The 15,547-nt window shown below is 45.9% G+C and overlaps 1 long non-coding RNA gene across 1 annotated transcript in view; it reads left to right on the plus strand.

Moving 5' to 3' along the window:
- LOC129199715 (uncharacterized) overlaps positions 1-13,714 on the plus strand; it is a 35,221-nt gene extending 21,507 nt beyond the window's left edge. Inside the window, exon 3 of the long non-coding RNA XR_008574724.1 lies at positions 13,602-13,714. This is a non-coding gene — a long non-coding RNA (uncharacterized LOC129199715). The remainder of the gene's footprint in view (positions 1-13,601) is intronic.
- Positions 13,715-15,547: the final 1,833 nt, after the last annotated feature.

Genomic DNA, 15,547 nt, shown 5'->3' on the forward strand with positions numbered 1-15,547 from the left:
GCAAGTCTGGGACTGTATCAGGAGGCGAGGGTGTCCCTGATGTCTAACTCACTTTGAACGAGTGCGAATGGCAGCCCATAGAGCATAGCGACAGAGGATCTGGCTGTCAGGTTGCACGGAAACATCAGTGCTCCTGTATGCCCCTGTCACCACCGCACGCCTCGATGGCAGCCAGAGAGGTGGTGATAGCACGTGCGTGTTCAAATGGGTTCACCGCACAGAAAGAGAGGTGCGTGCTATGCCAGTAGTGCTGGAGTGAAGCACGAATGCAGTTGCTGGTAGAAAAGGCAGGGAGAGCTATTATAGCCATTTTGAGAGGGGGAGGTAGCTGGATGCTACAGTAACATACGTGTTAGGAAGCATAAACAGAGATGCCACCAGCTAAAGAGTGTCAGAGAAGAAAGACAAAAAAGAAAATGAAAGTTCTGTATTAGTTTCTTACATGACATTATCATCAATTCATATAGTAATCGAGAAGAAGAAAATAACTAGCAGACTACTGAATAAAGGACCTCAAAGTTTTTTTTAAAAAATCTCTGGGTTAGTTTACAGTATAAGCAGCCAGCATAAAAAGGGGATGTGGTGAGCAGAGCTAATCTAAGTAAGAAAAGAACAGTGTTTACTCAAATGCAGTGAGTGCATGACTATGCACATTCACAGGACAAATTTCCCAACGTCTTGAGAGCAGTGCTGAGAAACAGTACCACTGCTTTGGTCTGATCCCAGGGAGAGCCTTTTCTCCTGCCACAGCGTAAAAAATAACTGATTCAGGCATTGCACTGTTGGCCTGCAGGGAAGTGTGAGGCTGATGCTGGCATGTGTCCTCTCCAAGATCCCCGAGGTGATACCACTGAGAAGTGCTTTGCACACCTGCAGCCCAGCAGTGCTGCTCCTCTCCTGCCGTGCACCGCCCACCTCCCCTCACTCTCCACCCTCCTTTTCCTACAGTCACACAGCCTCAGGCAAGCCATGTAGCAGCTTTTTTTCACTTGTCCTTGACCTCTGGGTGCAGAAAATTAGCCGCAAACCAGTTGGTCACTCAGGAGAAATTGTTTAAAAATAGAAAAGCCCAGACTCAGCACTGAGCGCTCATGCTTGCTTCCACTCTTGCTTTTACTGACATAAAGCAGAAACAACTTTACAGAGGGGAAGGATGCTACACCTTCTAGGAAATCAGAGCCTGCTCATAATGCTAGTGGGCTCTTGAGGCCAAATGTAGTTTCCCTTCCTTTTGGCCAATATACTTTTATTATAGATTGGAGAGTAAGGAAGCGATTAAGACAGAAAAGAAGGGAAGGGATTACTATGATATCAGATCTATGTGGCAGGATTAGTAAGGAAAAGATAAAGTACTGTGCCCATTTTGCTGAGGGACTACTTTCAGTGCAGCAACTTGAGAAAGACACCTCTTGTGCTTTCTCCTCTTGCTTTACTGCCTCATGCATGGCCCGCTTCTTCAGAGTGATCCCAGAGTCAGCCCTTTGTGAAAGGTTATGCTTTTTATTTATTTTTCCCCATCAGCAAAGCGTAAAGGACAAGGCTTGCATTTTTTTTTTTTTCTTTCCCACTAGCTTCCTGCTCTCCCAGCATTGCATTCTGTGCTGCTGCTGGCAGGACATCATGTTATTGCTACAGCAGACCAAATGCAAACTCTCCAACATTGTTGTTTATCACTTAATGATATTGAGTGTATTCAGCATTTGTGAAGGGCCCAGAGAAATCATATTTACATTTATTAGTCTCCACTAATTTGGAAAAGGTTTGGAGCTGAATATACCTGTTGGCGTGTAGAGAGTTGCACCACTCCCTTTTACTCCCGTGAAGTCTTAAAAAGGCTCTCGCTGGGTCAGTGCCAAAAATCCCTCCAGGAAAATGCTGTGGCCAAGGGAGGAGCATGGTGTGCTGGTGGCGGGGGCTGGGGCGAGGTGGGGGAAGCTAAATTAGGGCAGTATCCTGATAGCTAGAGGACAGTAACAGTTCTTTCCAAGAGCAGCTTCTTATGCCCTGATAAAGAGTGCTTATAAATAAATTCATAACAGCAGCAATGCTTGCAGAGAGAAAACAGCTTCCCACCTCCACACGAACTGATGACTAGGATGGCATCTAGTTATGAAATTCAGCTCGGCTTTTGCTCATCTAACGTTGCACAGCCCTGTTTATGTACAAACTGTCCTGTGTTGTTGCTTTCTCTTTAGAGCAAAAGGGGTTTCGGGCAGCTGAGGGGAATGACAGAAGGAATACTGTGAAAATTGCACAATTTGCACTGCTGTTTGTCCCTTTACTCGAGATCCCTGTGAAAGCAGTGTCTGCTGATGAGCATGAGAGGAAGCAAATAAATCTTGGTTTCCCTTTCTGTAGGCACCCAAGGAAGCTGGCATTTGTTTTGTAACATGCTCTCTGCAAAACAACCCTCTGCAATTACAGAAGATGTTGGCCACAGAAACTGTGCAGCTTGGGGTGCTGTGGCAGTAGGGCCATCATTATTCACTTCCCAATAATTGTTTCTAGTGATCACTTATCAGGCCCTAAATGCCTTGCAAGAGCCGGAATCCAGCATACAAAGGACTGTCTCTGAGTATTTGTTTTCTGCTTTAAAGCCTTCTCGGTTTAGCACCCTGGCATTGTGCAGTAGGTGCTGAACGCGCTGGGTAAATTGTATGATTACCCGGCACTGGGGAGCTGTTTGTGGATGGGAATTTGGCAGTTAATCCCTCAATAGCTATAGTAACACCCTGTTGCAGTTCCGCAGTATTGACTGTTAACTGCAGGTTGAACTGGAATTGTTTGTCCCTGGTCCTTGTGCCCACCCGAGGCTTATCGGACCAGGTCAGTGGAAATGGGAGACACCCATGGTCCTCCCGTCTCCACCCTGCTTGGGGAAAACAAGTAGGAGGAAATCAGAACATTTTCAAGGATCTTTGTGCGGGCAAAGATCTCTTAGGCTTGAGTATACTCATGTAGTCCTTGAATTTACCAAACATACTCAACAGAAAAAAATAATGAATTGTAACCTGACAGTTTAGCCAGTGCTAACAAATCCAAATAGGTGATCGATCAACTTCTAGGGCTTTACCAGCATAAATCTTTTGCCTGCATAAAATGTGTTTTGCAAGGAGTCTTCATTACCTGTATCATGACGTACACTAGAGTGCAGGTGCACAAGCTGATTTTATGGCTGCAGCATATTTACAGATGTGAGATTATTTAAAGATTGCCTGCAGGTATTTGCACGTATTGTGAAAAGGAGCAAGTGTGCATGCAATTATTCTTTTCAAAGGTACGTGCAGAAACTTTCTTGAAAATGTAGTGCTACAAATCACACTAGGATTATGGGCCAGACTCTGTTCTCAACCACAGAGGAATAAATGCATAGTACTTCCTGTTGAGATCCACAGATTGTCCTGCAGAAAAAGTCTAAGTACATACCCTTTAGAAAATGGTTTGATTCCTGCAAACTGTGTAGATTCATAGGAACTTCTTTTCTTGGAAATGGGTAGTCTACTCATCCTGGAAAGGGATTGAGAGTACATGTGACTTTTGCTCCAAGAAGATGGTAGGATACTAGTTGTCATGGGGAAACTACGGTCGCAATATAGACATATACCCTTTTCTTTTATCTCACTTAAAGGGGCTGAAAAACAAGAACATGGCAACAACCGTCTCAAATGAGATTTTGCATAGTAAGGTGGTATTTCTGGCTCTATGGACTAATTACCGTAGGTAGAAATGAAGTGGACCTTATTTACCCTGTGAAGAGCCTCATGAAAAAACACTACAGGACTGACGCTTATGTTGATCCTGTTGCCTTATTAATGACCACAGTGGGTCAAAGTAACCTTTTTGACAAAACACATTTTAAAGCCATGTGCAATGGCTGATCTCCTTCAGTGCAGTGACCTAGGACTGTATTTTCAAAAATGAACACAAAGTCCCATAAACAAGAGCACATGTGGAAGGTGTGCCTTCATTTGCAGCCAGTGCTCCCAGAGATACAAGTGCAAATCATTTATATGTACAAATGAAGGCTGCAAACAGGGATTTGTCTCTAGGAACACTTAATTAGCAGATAAAACCATGGCTACTTTGGTGGGCAGTTCTCTGTAGAACTTAATTTCTGTGAACCAAAACATGAAATCTTGATAGAAGCTTTTAAGGGTGTGAAAACAGTATGATCTCAAACACTTCTCAGGGTTTTTAAGGTATGCTACATGCCTCTGCGCACAAACACATGTGCATGGGGTCCTTGACCTTATTCCATGTTTTTAAAGAGAAATTGCAGAGCTGTGAGATGTAACTCCTTTCTTACATCATCAGTAGTTTTTGCCCCTTGCTCTCCATAGAGGTGGTGTACAGTATATCCGTATAGCCATAGTATTGCACCCGTGGCAGCCAGTGCCTCTGTCAGAGCTCACAGGCTAAAATTTGCTCAGCGAAAGAGCAGCATAACCCTATGGCTCATGTGTCCTCCTTGGAGAAGGGCTCTGTACTGATACCACCTGTGTGTGCTTTGACTTCGTCCTGCCTCTTGTGTTTGCTGGCATGTGGGAATCTGCTGCGGGGTCAGAGTGCAAAGCTGCTGTCATCGGAGTCATGAACTCGCCCGCAGTGAAGGACAGTCAGCGAGCCCCGCGCCGGGAACACCGTGTCAGAGCCAGACGGTTATTTTTTCACTATTCCCCATACACCACGAGTTTCCACTGGCAATCAAAGCATTTGCCCTTCGGGCCTTCCAATCGCACTATTCAGGGAATTAATGTTGACATGAAATGATAAGATGGGGGAATGTGGGTACAAGGCTGTTACTAAATGGCCAGTCTAAGGAGCCTGCAGTGATGGTTTGGCTCTCCAAGTTACTATGGGCAGCAATAAACGCCCTGATTTCACAACAGAGAGATGGAAGGACCTTCAGAGACCTGTCTCAAGTGCACTTGAAACCAACCAAGTGGATTGCTGCAAACATGCAGTCAAAAATTCTCCTGTGAAAAGAGTGCAACAATTTCTGACTCTCTACTTGTTAAATTACCCAGCTTTCTGGAGCAGGTTTAACTCCCTTTGACAGCTTGACCCTTGCTTGCACAAACTTTGTGTTTCCTACAGAAAACTGCAGTCCCCATGCCTGGAGTGTCACCTGGTTGCAGAGCAAGACTTCTTACTGATCTTAGGGTTTTTTCTCTTGATTTTTAGACAGGCTTTGCAGCAGATTTCAAAACCGCTAGGACAGGTGAATGCCACTGATCTTGGCACAGTGCAAACCCTCTGCAGCTCCTGGTATGAAAGCTTTGCTATACCTAGCCACACTGCATCTGATTCTGAAATTAAATCTGCCTGTTTGCACAGGTATTTACACTTTTTAAATTACCATGCTACCTGACAATGAACTGAATGATCAGCTGCCTCTGCCCAGAAAACTAGAAAGGATTTTTTGTCTTTCCTTGGAAGAGGTACATGGCTGTCAGCAACTTCATACATAGTCAGGTCTCTCAGCGGTCAGAAGTTTATGTTCAAGCATAAAGCCTCCCCATTGTCTGCTTCTGTAGGTGAAGAATAATTGTGTTTGCAAATGGAAGGTTAGAGCTCACCGTCCCTGTACCTGTACAAATGTATCTGACTCAGAGATGCACGTCATGGCTGGTATGTGAGTTCAGACTCCAGATGGTGTTTGTGGCTTACCCGGTCAGTATGCCTCATTCAGCTGTGGCCTCTTCAATGGCAAAATCACTGTAAGCAGACACCAGTCCCTACCTTCACTGTTTTTGCCACTAGCCACTTTGTGCCACACTCCAACAGCTCACTACCAGTTGTGCAGCTGCAGCTACTTGGGAGTGAGCACTCTGTGCTGGAGGAGTGGACTGATCTTCATTGGACCCACAAGAAATTAAAATAAAACCAATAGCTCAGCAGTGGCAAAAATAAAAGGAATCAAATTAATTTACATAATCACTTCCAATGCATTCTTTGTGTGGAAAACAGAATTGCACCCTCAATAAATTTAGTATCATATATTGTGATAAATAGGGTATGAATAAAAAATCAGGTAAGATGAAAGAAATAAGGTGCAAGTGCTACGGTGCAGAGAAGGAAAAGCTGTTTGAAGAAGAAGAAGGCATTAACAGTGTTGCTTTGAATATTGAGACCATTTTCTGCACACTGTGTTGCAGCTGTCACCTTTAATAACCCCAATGCTCCCAAAGAGCATTTTGTGGAGAGTAGTCCAAAGAGTGCCTGATGATGGTCTGCACAAAGTGACCTGATCACAGGCTGCTGGCTCCTTCTCCTTGTTTCCACCTCTGTAACTAAAAATACTCTCCATAGTTTCCTAAAATTATTTTTCCATGGAAGAAACTGCAGTTGCTGTTTGATCAGCAATTACATGCATGACCATGAACTGGAAGGCAACATAGATCATAAAGACAAGAGGATGTCAGATATCAGGTTGTTAAAGGCAGAGCGCCTGGTCTGGGTGTCCTGCACTCACTTGGGACCATGCCAAGTTGCTCAGCCACAAGCTCACTTCAGGTCATGGGAGTTTCTCTTCCAAAGAGGGAACAACTTAGAACTGCACAAAAGCAGTGTACATGACTTTGAGAACCAACCATAAAATGACATCTGCTTAAAAAAATTATGACTTCTGTTGAGATGTTCAACATCTTCTGGCTGACTTCCCCCAGAGTGCCAGGGGAATGACAAATTCAGACAGGTTTCTCCATCCAGCTGCCCCTGTGCCACATCTGGGGAGAAGGAACAGTGCCTACGTCTCCTGGCAGCTCTCAGTGCCCCAGCCACCAGCCCTGATTACCAGAACCATTACTTCACAAGCTCTGGGAATCAAAGAAATGGCAAAACTGGAAGAAGAAAATTACTTTTTCCCCAACTCAGTTAAAACAAAAACAAAACACAACTGCTCTGTGATGGTTTCCAGTGCTTTTTAGGCAGAACTCTTGTCCACGCAGCCCTCCTGCTCCCCAGAAGCAGAGGGAGCTGAGGCGGTGGGTGGCTGGGGCTGTCAGGAGCCGCAGAGGTCGGTTTGCTGGGGGATAGTGCATGCCACAGCACCTGGTAGATTGCAAGGTTGGACTTTTGCCTGTGCCCTAGCCACTCCTCTCAGGCACAACATGTGTATGAGTTCAAGCATATAAAGGAAAAGAAAACCCTTGGTTAGTAGAAGAGAGGGAATTTCCCCTGCAGCCGGTAAAGCTGGGCACGTTTCAAAATCCAGTGAGAAGTTGGATGAATCAGTTAGGTGCCTAACTGTGTCTAATAATCTGACTCCAAAACACCATCTCCTACACAGCCATCAGGTTTCTGCAGTCATTCATGCCTGTTGAGAAGGATGTGATGCCTGCATAGACAGGCATGACCATGCATAGGAAAGCAGAGTGTGCTTCCCACACCATCCCGATGCCCTTGGCATTTCTGCTCGGCAGAGTTCAGGGATGCTTGAGAAAGTGTCGCAGGGAGGACAAGGCAGGAGGGGAAAAAGGGAAGGGGTGTTTTTTTTTTTTTTTTGGGGGGGGGTGTTCGCTTTTGCTGGCAAGGGCGGCAGTCTCCATCCACCTGTTGTTTCTCGGGCGGGTCGCAGGCTGCGGTGCGGGTGCGGCGGGGATGCGGTGCGGTGCGGGCAGAGGATGCCGGGGAGATGCGGTGCGGTGCGGGGGAGCCGCCGCCAGCTGCCAGCCCCGACTCTGCCCAGCAACCCGGCCACGCTCCATCTGCTGCTCCCGTAATGAGCCGAGCCGGCCTCTGGCACAAGCCAGCTCTCGTTCCCCTATTCACCCGCACCCCCCTTTCAGCGTCCTATTGTTCTTCCCTAATGGCCTTACAATAGCCCTGCCTGTTGCCTTTACAGCCGCCGAGAGGCCAACCGGGGAAAGTCTTAATCTCTGCTTCAAATTAAAGGGACCCCACTGAATTAATAATGTTGCCAGGAATGCACTGGCTGATATGAGGGGATGTATAGCACTCTTCAGCCCTCAGCAGCTGTGATTAGCTGGGGCTTGAAGTGTCCTGTCACAATATTTCATCCCGCTCCCCCGCCGCCCCCTCCCCATCAGCAGGGTTGCCACATGGCCCGTCTTGTGCAGCCTTTTCAAGCCCTGTGCCAATCATGCGGCAAAGATGCCCCAGATAGGGTGACAGATGGGACAGGGGTAGTCTGAGGCTAGACTGAGACCCGGGGCACTCGCTGATAGCTCAATTCGCCACAGATTACCATACGGCGGAGCAAGGCAGGAGAAGCACCTCCCGGCTGGGCTCTGCGCGGAGCTGCCTCCGCACCGGGCAGGGGAGCCCACCTGTATCCCAGCCCTGCCCTTGGCGGGATGCTCACGGCTTCGCAGTTGGCGGTGCTTTGCTTTCTCCCCTATCCCCCAACCTGAAGGGCTGGCTAAAAGCCGTGGGAAGGGAATCTCTTTCATGGCACGGAGAACCCCCTGAAGGCGAGCCTCAGCGGTGCTCTGAAGAACAGCCTGTCCGGTGGGGCTGCAGCTTGGCTCTGGTGCTCTCGGTAGGTTTGCAGATACCCCAGGAAAAACGTGTCCTCGTTACAGGGTCACAGGTGTCCCCAGGCCTAAGCAATCATAGGATCCTTCTAGCAATGAAGATAAAGGCAGTACCAGCCTGACAACATCCTTCCAGCCAGAGAATTTTTCTTTACAGTAACAGGAGAGACAGCTTCAAATGCAAGAAGAGAATAGCTCTGTGTTTTGCTTGGTAACGTTCCAACATGAGGACAGAAAGATCACTGCCAGATTTATTCCAGCTAGGTTAATCAAAGCATACTGTTGGGAGGCACCACATCAGAAAATGAAAATCTTCTAAACTGCACAATTCCAAAGTCTTGGAGAATGCCTGAAAAAGAGAAACCCTGCAGTATCCCCTCCGGTGGCGGTGGCAGTGGCATTGCAGCTGGTGCTAACCCTGCACCCAGGCCAGTTCTGGCCTTGGTGCAAAACCGAGCTCTTCTGCAGCCTGCCAGACACTGCTTGGGACACCACCAGGGCCCTGCCACCCTGTCTGTCCCGAGCGTCCCTTTGACAATCACGTGTCTGATAAATTTTCCTCCCTGAGCAGTGTAAGAGAGTCAGATCCCTTTGGCTGCTCCATTTTTTGTGTTTGTCCAGCTGCCCAGTGTTAGATGCCACAGCTCCAACACGGGCCACTAAGATGTCTCCTGCCTTGCAGGATACCTGCAGTGCTTTGACAGTGCTCCCAGGAGGAGTAGCAAATCACCTAATCGTAGCATCTCTTAATACTTCTTTGTCCAGTTCCCCCTCCATAAATCTCACAGAACTTTGCACCAAAAATGTAGGCTTCCTGGACCAATTTGGATACGGGGAAAGTGAGGCATGGGCCAGCAGAACCAGCAAGGAAAGGGCAGATCTTGCAGGCTACTCTCGAGGAACATGCTTGCTAAACCTTTATGAGTGTTAAAATTTTATCCATTTTCTTTCTACTTGATGCCTACTACTTTTATTTTGAGACGCCTGGTTTTGATTGCATGTTGCTTCCTGCCGGAGCCCTTGGTGGCTCTGCATGGCGGTAAGTCAGGATGGCATTTCTATTTGCCTAACTGATAGAAAAACACATCTTTTTGTGATTTCTGTGAGTACTTTAGGAAAACTCTGACTGCATCCAAATGATTAACGCTGACATTCCGCACCCGCAGCAGGCTACCATTTACTGAAGATCCTGGTTCATCACTACAAGGTTATTAGGATCCCTGAGGTGTCTGTATTTGTGTAGGTCTCTGCGATGTGGCATTTCCTTTGTTGGTTAAATGCATTGCTTTCTACAGATTTGCTAATCTTGACAGCACTGACATGCTGCTGTGTCAGATCCACTCACAGCCCAGGCACGTGGCCTCCGTCCAGCATGCAAATGCGTGGAAATGTTTTTGCCCTCTGGCCAGGAGTGCTGTATCAAGCAGCCTGACACCCATAGTGCGCTCAGCAGGTGCTAAGCACGGGGCAGGTGTACCATATGCCATATGGTACACTTAGCGTAGTATATCTTTTAAATCCTTTAAATTACAGGCGAGGTGATATAAAACAAGTAAAAGCACATGTATGGAGCAAACTGGGGAATATACACCAATAACACAGACGTTGTTCTTTACGTAAAATGACTGAGAATGGTGAAGTAAACCCAGAATTGTCCGCTTGGCTGCAGAAAGGTTATGGCAGTGGCAGGTTTGGGAGGGAGGCTTGTTTGTTACGCTGCTTAGAGAGGAAACTATGCAACAGACCTCTGCAAAAGCAACAGATGAGACAGTCACTTTTTAAATGCTTAGTCTTTGGGAACCACTGCATATAGAGATCCATCAAATTCCCATTTAATGATTAGCCAGAAGGCTGATGAGAGGAATACATGCATACTTTAAAATAATCTACATGGGAAAAGGAAATGAAACAGTTTTAAATGTATGAGGTTTTTACATATCCTCACCACAAGACATGAGTTTGCAAAGTGAATTTCCTTAAAAACTCCTCTGTGTTCCGGCAGGCGCTAATATGGAGCAAAGAGGTATGATCTGTGTGAAGTTCCATGCACCATGGTACATGAGAAGAGGCAAACACATTTACATGACTAATTGGGCTCTATAGCTACTGTGTTTGCAAGCTCACTTTCGGCAACTGTGCTGGCGAGTAACTGTGGTGTTTTGCAATTTCTCATTTGTGTGCACACCTGCCATTGTTGCAGGTACAAATTTGGCATGCAAATGTGCGTATGTTTGCGCAGATGCAATTACGCCTTGCATTTTTCTGGTCCTAAATAACCAGCTTTTTCTTCACCTTTCTGTGAAGCCATTGCCCATTGTACATTAATGTAGAGAGATCACCAGCCTAGCTGCACGAACTCCTGGACATCTCTGCTTTACTTTAAAATGCTGCCCCCCCCCCCCCCCCGGGAAGAAGGTAAAATGATAATGTATAGGTCTTTTCTCTCGCTCCAGATTGTTTACGCTGCTCTCCCTCAGGGACAAAACTTTCAGACGACTGGTGCGTAAAAGAGGGGAACGCGCGAACCACGCGCCGGACTACTGGAGGCCTGTCCCTTTCATACCCTGTAATTTTGCAGAGGATTGTCTCAACAGGGAAGGTATAATGCAGCTATCCGGGGAGTCCTGCCCTTTGAAGCCGGGTGTTTTGTTCTGAAATCAGCCAAAGTTCAAGCTCATACGTGTGCAGAGCTGCGGTGGGGGCAGGCAGGGGTGGGTTTTCTGACAATGCTGCATTTCAGAGCACGTGCTGCCAACTGTTGCCAAAGGCACATATATGTAGATATTACTTCTCCTCGGCCCCGGCGCTGCCTTCCTCATTGTTTTGTGTGGGCAGGCAGCAGGCCCCAGCTGACAGCTGTGCATTGCGTGTATCGCTAACAGCTGCCTTTTCCTGGGGGGAAATTAAAAGATTAGGGGGATGTGGGCACGTGCTGGCTTCTGGAGATGGAGACAATGCTTGATTTAGGGTGGAACTTGTCTGCAGCGGCCGACAAAGGAGGTAGGCTGGAGGGAGGCGAAGGGTCAGAGGGGCTCTTGCTTTGGGGGAGACAAAAGGAGGGAGGAAGGAGAGGAGGAGGAGGAGGAGTGAAAAGAGGCTGCGACGGGGCTCTGAAAAGGCTGCGTCGGTGCAGCAACAGCTGCTCCCGCACAAGAAATTTGAGACGGTCCTTTCACAAACACAACGGCTTGCAGAAGAATAGGGAGGCCACACTTCACCAAAAATGAATCGTTTGCAATTGAAAAGGGGGACTGAGGGCTCCTAGTGTTTTTAAAGGTCTGCACCTAGAGGACTAAGAAATGATTAGTCAAAGTACATCACAGAACAGGAGAAAAGTGTGCCGCAGACCAGAGGGGGAAGTAAACCCGTGCACTGCTATTAAAAGTTTATGCAACAGCTATTCTCCACAAAAAGGGATACAGAAAGAGCATCCACGTATGTGTGCGCGTATGTATCTATCTACTGTGGCGTTTTGCCAGGCTGCTGGCCTCGAGGTGAAATCTAGTTTGTTGGTACAGTTGGAGCAGTTTGTTTGAAATTACTATGAGGTGCACCTGCTTGAGAAATGACAAGACTGCTCACATCAGAAGTCAGCAGAGCCATGCTGAGCATGCTGGTGATGTGCCTCCCCATGAAATCACTGCCCCAGATTGTGAAAATCCCCACCAGGGAGGGCTACTCAAAGATTTTATTAATATGTCTGTCTTGCAAAAAAAAAAAGAAAAAAAAAAGTCACATAGGGAGTGGAGATGAGTTCACAGAGAAAAGACCTCTTAAAGCATCACCCCTGTTCCTTCCCAAGGTCAGGGTATAGACATTCTGTGTTAGATATTAACATTAATAAATATTTAATTGACAAATAAATATGAATGTAGTCCTTTTCCAGAAGGCCCCAGATAGTCAGTAAAAATTGTCGGATACCCATTCGGTGAGGTTTACCTTCACTCTCCTCCCCCGTGCTGCTTTTGGGCAGGATGGTGCTTGAATGCCACTTTGAAATCTGCAAGTATATGTTTACTGAATTTTTTGGGGACTGTGGTGTAGATCTTCTTTTAAGGTAAATCTCTGCAGTGCCACTAAAGCTTTTTGCAACAGAGTCAGCAGGTTTTGCACAATTCAGTGGCAAAACTGTTATGTGGTTGACTTTGTGATGGATCATGTTATAGTCAAAGAAGGAAGTAACTGAAGCAGATTATGCTGCCTATGAGGGAGGGGAATTTGAAGAATGTGGGCCAAACGGCAAAAGGACAAAAATGGTGGGGAATTTATGAGTGCTTTATACTCTTAAGATGACTTCGCAAATTGGCAACAGCAGTAGGAAAAAAGACAGCGTGGAAGTGGCTGGTGATGCCCCTTTAGTCATTGGCACAACTCCAGGCAGCTGAGGTGATTTGCTTGAAGAGGTCTGTGGTGCTTTGAGTACGAAAGAGCAGCTGAACTGGGGTGGGATTCCAGTCCGTGGCCCGTGTTCATGGGCTGGTTGCTGGCAGGGGCAGCTCCTTGGCTCTGGGTTGTGCCACACACAGAGGAAGTTTTGGCTCCCTGGACATCCCACCCTGCCCCAACAGTCATTTTCTGCCCTCACGGGGGAAGAGGACACTGGGTGAGATGCAGACTGGTTTGAACTGATCCCCTTTTAATAGTGGATGTTGGATGATCATCAGTGTGACACCTTCAAGGCAGACATTTTTGCAGTTACCATTTAGAACAGGATTCCAGCCCTGCCTGGCATGTATAGAAAGTACTGGCAGAGGGGTAAGAATCCTGTATATCATGTCAAAAAATCCTATATATGAGGATAAAAATGTCTTTTTGTTTCATGGGATTACTGGCACCTTTTTACTTACTAAATAGAAGCATTCATTTCATTTACAGTATACATTCAAGCTGCTGTAGTTGCATTTTAGACTTTTTCCAGTTTCCTGTGAAAAGATTCAACATATGAAAATAATCAACTCAATAAAACCACATACATTTATTTTCACTAGGATTATGCCTTTTTTTTCTGAATGATTTTGAACTTGTCCAAAGGTAAAAAGTTGGATTGATGCTAAAATATCAGAGGAACCATATTCTAGCTAAGAATTATGCTCTTCTCCCCAGAAAACAAGGACAGAAGAAAACCAATATGGGACCATGTCTGAAGAAATATAATAGAGAGCACAGACAAAATGTGCAAAGGATGAAAAAATGCTGCACCGGGAAACACTGTTAATGTAAGGATATACATTTTGATCTTGTTCGAACTAGAGATGCAAGAACGTGCTTTGATAATTATACAGCACAGGCTTCTCTTTGGCCAAAAAATTACAGCTGGTGAGACACCAGTGATGGTGGTGGAAACAATCCAATGTAAAACAGGTCTAAAATGATAGTCTGGGCCACAGTCACTGTGCAGTAAAACTTAAATCACTCTTGGGCATATGAGACAGGTGTCAAATTAATCCTTGATAGTTTGCCAAAATCACAAGTATGTCATAGGGAAGAAGGGCGCATAATCTATAGTTTCAAACAAACAAACAAACAAACAAAAGTAGTTAAAGACATTTCAATAGTTCAAGAAATTACGAGGTTAATCCTCATTATGTTAACCTAGGAAAATACTGAGCTCACTAGTTGTGTCAGTGTCCTGCCTATCCATCCAGGGCTGAGGCTGTACTGTGCTCTCTCTGGTGTTTACACAGCATTCATGTGCTAGCCTGTTCAAAGTACAGATGGGCAACTTCTCAAAAGCTTGAAGCAGCGGCTAGTCTTCTGCAAAGCATTAGGAAGAGCAAAAAGACCTGCAAAAACACTGCAAGCTGCAGAAAGGACTGAAGGTATGGTGCCTTGTGATAATGATCTGATTTAGCGGTGAACGTGAAAAATACAGTTCCCCTGGCGGCTTGTTGTGATCTGAAGAAGGACTCCAGTCTGGCACCTTCTGTCCCAGCCACATCAGCTCTATCTGATCACAGCAAAAAAAATCCCAAAAAACTAAGTTAAGAATTTGCTGAGAATAACACGTAGAATAACAAACATTCCTGGCATTTATGAAGTCTCTCTCTTGCCTTTTAGAGGGGAAAAAGTGGTAATACAACTGTTTCTAAACAAGAAGAGCAAGTGGTGATACCAGTTCATAAGGCAGCATCTTTTCACTGCTCACTTACTGGATTTTATGAGGCAGTGTCATTCAACTGCACAACTTGGAACTGTTCCCTTTGTACAATGTGGAGGGGCATGCAATGCAAGGCCAAAGCCAAAACCTTCGGAACAATTTGTTTCTGAAACAGGAATGAGGGGGATGCTGTTCTTACTGGCTATCTGTAAACAACTGATCAAGTTACATCCTCAGTACCAGCATCCCGTATTCAGCAGGGAAAGAAGATGGTAAGGGAAAAATGGAGTCCAATTAGAATGACTGACTCTTAAGCGTTCTCTGTAGAAGAAGAACAGTGTCCAAGATGAGGGTTTTCAAGTTGGCAACTGGAACTGATAGACATGTTGTGCAGCTAGGTTTTGTGGCTCATCTCCAGAAGTGTGTTCAGCTACTTAACTCACTTTGAAATAGAACTCTTGAGTCCCTAGATCACTTTGCTTTGTTCCCAGGGCTGACCGTCATCCTATGATGATCTGCGGGAGAACCTCTGTTCTGATCTCTTCAAAGGTACTGTGGAATCCTTAACTTTTATTTTTCCTTCTCTAATGATACTCATACACTTCATGCATATCAGCTTCAGACTTCAGGAGTCTGAGGTGAAAACTGCAATGACCATACAATTTTTCCTCCATATGCTAGTATGTGAAAAACATAGGGAAGGCTTTGTTCAATGTGAAGTTAATTTTCTTGTGGACTAGGTTTACTCACTACTGGATGACATTACTGCATTTCTGCTGCAAAAAGCCGAAGTCCTGGTAATTAAGAGCAGACCTTTACAATGCGCTGCAGAGACAGCAGCAATTCATCAGTGACATTTGTAAATTGTGGCACTGTGTGCTCCTTGCACAAAAGGCACAGCTGCCTGCAGATAACATCAGTTCAGCAGTGATGGGGTCCCATTTGTTTTCTC

The sequence above is a fragment of the Grus americana genome, chromosome Z (assembly GCF_028858705.1).
Source record: "Grus americana isolate bGruAme1 chromosome Z, bGruAme1.mat, whole genome shotgun sequence".
Classification (NCBI taxonomy): domain Eukaryota; kingdom Metazoa; phylum Chordata; class Aves; order Gruiformes; family Gruidae; genus Grus; species Grus americana.